This window comes from Chiloscyllium plagiosum, chromosome 7 (genome assembly GCF_004010195.1).
Source record: "Chiloscyllium plagiosum isolate BGI_BamShark_2017 chromosome 7, ASM401019v2, whole genome shotgun sequence".
Lineage (NCBI taxonomy): Eukaryota > Metazoa > Chordata > Chondrichthyes > Orectolobiformes > Hemiscylliidae > Chiloscyllium > Chiloscyllium plagiosum.
This window is the reverse complement of record NC_057716.1, coordinates 73,505,366-73,509,799: the sequence shown is the minus strand read 5'-3', so window position 1 is coordinate 73,509,799 and position 4,434 is coordinate 73,505,366.

Genomic DNA, 4,434 nt, shown 5'->3' with positions numbered 1-4,434 from the left:
CTGGGCCAGTAGAGTCAGCCCAGAACCTGCTCCATGCTCGGCAGGAGGCCCCAGAATAGAGTGGACCCATGTTTGACTCATCCTAGCATTGCTGCCACTGTCACCAGAGGCCTCCTCTTGCATCCACCAGGCTGTTGTCTTGTAGGCTATGTTATAACTAAAGAACAGACAAGACCTTAACCATTTTCCAGAGATTCATGAAAAACGAACTCTTTCCTTGTAGTACAGCAAGAACAAATTCCGATCAACTAGAATGAATCAATCTCTTCTTTGAATGCCTGCTTCAGGGCTCTTTTCTCACCTGCTCAGTCAAGTGATGCTGACTGTCTGTCTTGGGTTCTTACTTAACCAGGTCCTCTCAAAGTGTAAGTTGCCACAGCAACTCAGAATCCTTGGGTGACCTACTGGCTCAATGGCTGGAGTGGATCAGATTAATGCTTATAGTACAGGTTCAAACCTGCTCCAGCTAGGGTGGATTCAGAACCTGCTGCTTTAGGCACAGTGGCTCAGTGGTTAGCACCACTGCCTCACAGCGCCAGGGTCCCAGGTTGAGTTCCAGCCTCGGGCGACTGTCTGTGTGGAGTTTGCACATTCTCCTCGTGTCTGCGTGGGTTTCCTCTGGGTGCTCCGGTTTCCTCCCACAGTCCAAAAGATGTGCAGGTCAGGTGAATTGGCCGTGCTAAATTGCCCATAGTGTTAGGTGCATTAGTCAGAGGGAAATGGGTCTGGGTGGGTTACTCTTCAGAGGGTCGGTGTGGGCTGAAAGGCCTGTTTCCACACTGTAGGGAATCTAATCTTATATAAATTGTGGTGGAAGACATGTTACTATGGGTCAGACCTGTCTTTGGGTGGTGATTAATACATGTTATTAGAATGCAATCTGAAATTAGGTATATCTATAATATTGTATCACACCCTCTCCATCCCTCCTCTGCATCCCTCCGAGACATTTCCCAAAATAGCTGTGTCCACAACCAGCTATGTTTATGTTAATAGTTATTTTCTAATAACTTGTTCAAAGATATTAATACACACCTATGGAGCAAAGGGATATGAACCTGAGCCCCCTAGCTCAGAGGTAGGGACACTACCACTGCATTACAAGAACCTCATGCTTAATGTTAGTATGGTACAGCCCTCAAAATGTTCCACGCAGCATATTCAGACAACAAGCCAATCTGCTCAATTAGTCAATTGCCATACAGTTAAACATTACCCCTATATTTTCATGGCTTCTCACATCCCTATCCCTTCTCATCCCAATAATAAACAGTATTTCATTTTCATAATTACCTGTTTTCATATATTTCATGTTTAATTGTAATACACCAATGCTAACAAAACAGTGCAACAATGGTTCTGAATTTTAACATACAGGACTACCAAATGCAACATGCTTAATCAGGGTTGCAAAGATTAGATTACTTACAGTATGGAAACAGGTCCTTTGGCCCTCCAAAGAGTAACCCAGCCAGACCCATTCCCCTACCTGATATTTACCCCTGACTAATGTATCTGACACTATGGGCAATTCAGCATGACCAATTCACCTGATCTACACATCTTTGGACTGGGGGAGGAAACACACGCAGGCATGGGGAGAGTGTGCAAACTCCACACAGACAGTCGCCTGAGGCAGGAATCAAACCTGGGTCCCTGGTGCTGTGAGGCAGCAGCATTAGCCACTGAGTCATCATGCCGCCTACAAAGATCAGCAATCAATCTAATGCATCATTAGAAAAGCCAGATTCTGGATTCATAGCCAAATGTTTTTCAAGATGTTTCATATCACATCTATATGAAAGTACTTTGCACAGTAAGTTCATATTCTTACAATCATTAGGGTTTTATAAACTGCTTGACAGTAACATTTATTTTTTCCTATATATAGGATATAATGCATTATATCCTATTTATTATAAAGTGCATTTATGCTTCATGTATTAATAAGCACTCAGGCAAAAAGACAAGGAGCCAAGTAGTACATTTATACAGCAGCTGCTTCTCAATCAGAGATCGTGGTCATACATCTCTCACTCCATTATTGAATTTACTATCACTGTTCATTAGCTCCTATTCAAGTCGTTTAAAAGGCACTTTAATATGATACCATGCTTCACTTCAGGTAGCACTAAATTTACCAAGGCTCCATATACACCATCTTCCAAACCCATGACCACTACCATCTAAAAGGACAGGGGCAGAAGATACATGGGCACACCACAACCTCACATTCCTCTCTAAGTCACTTACTAACCTGAACTTTGAAATATATTGCTGTTCCTTCACTGTCAGTGAGACAAGTACTGGAATTCTCTCCCAAACAGCACTGAGGTTTGGAAAAAGAGCTCACCACCACTTTCTCAAAGGCAACTAGGGATATGCAATAAATGCTGACCTGCTGGTGATGCCCAGTGAATTTTTGTGACCAGAATCTTAACTTTATGCAATGGACAGGATTGTGTGTCAAAAGCCTACTTTACTTCTTACCTGATTTTTATTCCCATTGTGTTCAAAGGCACAACAATCACATTTATTTTTAAATTATTAAAATGTACTATATTGATTACTAGAAAACAGATTGAAGCTACCAACAGCTAAGGGTGGGGTTGGGGAGCAGGATGAGTTGGGTGGGGGCTAGATGGAATGAGTGCCTCGAGACCTCCTAGAGAGCAGCAGCCAAAATTATTTTTGGCCAGCCCCACAGGTACAATATAACTCCTTTTTACTGCTTTGTATTCCCTGACTCATACAATTTCAAAATTCTTTGCATGCAACAGATATTCCATTGTAAGGAAACCTAACAGAGAAAGGGAGGGTAGAGCTGTCTGCTCTTTAAATTAGGTACTTTCTTTAACATTCAGTGGTTGGAATCTTTGCTTTCAACATTAATTTGTTAGAATTCTCAGAAACTCTACACCTCTCAGAATTTACAAATCTTGACAACTAAGGCATCAAGTTTTTGTGCAGAAAATTTTCATATTTACTAACAAAATGTTATAAGGCCCTACATAAAATGAATTTGAATTATCAGGAACAAATCATTTCTACTTTGCCTGTTGATACCATGCATGTGTCTATTGAAGTAACATGCCATTAGCATTTTTAAAATAATTGTTAGAATAATCAGCAATATAGAAAACTACTTTTCAAATCACCACTGACTTTTGTGGGGTTTATTTTGTTGTAATTGTGTATATTGATTATCAATGCAAACAACCTTAAACATCTCAGGTTCCATGAAGTATATCTTTAAAGTCCTGGGAATTCATAGCACGTATAGATTTACCATAATGTATTTATGCTATAAATAGGCAGCTATTATGCGAAGGATGTGCATTTTAACAACATTGGTCAAATTCATATCTCACCCTTGCAAAATCAAACTTGAACCGTAAATCTTAATATCTGTTATGATTTCATATCTGACCAAAATTATGACCTGAAACCATGACTCATGACTCCAGTGTCAGATTCTTAATAGCTTAATGGGCTTTGCATTTGCACCCAAAGGGTTGTGGGAGTTTGGATATAATATTCCTACAATTATATTCTCATAGATGAATTGCATAAAACCCCTGTTTAATGTCTTCAAATAATTATTTACCTGTTACAAACACTGTTGGAATGAAGCCAATGTGTCAGAGAAGAAACTAAGTGATTTGAAATAGGAAAAGAGAAACCAGAGAAACAGATTACGCATATTCATAACACACATATTTCAGATTCCCTTTTGCTAATGGTAATTGACAATCACTGCAACACGCTCAGCATGTATTGGATTTTAAAACCGAAAACATTGAAAATAATCAGTGGATTTGCCTCTAACTGTAGAGATAATACAGAGTTAATGGGTTGACGTTTCCTGATTCCTTGGCTAAGATGAAAGGGGCAGTTGGACAGAGAAATAATTACGAAGTGCATTGGAACTTTTCCCTCACATATTCTTGTTTCCAAGTGAATTTCCTCAAATTGCGTAATGCAAGTTGTGCACTTAATATTCCACAAAGGAGGGCTACCTTGCATCGGCACTGTGTGCTGAGATTACCAAACCAGACAAATTGTCTTCATGGCAGTGGGCCATGGAGCAATCATAGAGTCATTGAGATGTACAGCATGGAAACAGACCTTTTGGTCCAACCCGTCCATGCTGACCAGATATCCCAACCCAAACTACTCCCACTTGCCAGAACCCGGTCCATATCCCTCCAAACCCTTCTTATTCATATACCCTTCCAAATGCCTCTTAAATGTTGCAATTGTACCAGCCTCCACCATTCCTCTGGCAGCTCATTCCATACACATACCAACCTCTGTGTGAAAAAGTTGCCCCTTAGGTGTCTTTTATATCTTGCCCCTCTCACCCTAAACCTATGCCCTCTGGTTCTGGACTCCCTGACCCCAGGTAAAAGACTTTGTCTATTTATCCTATCC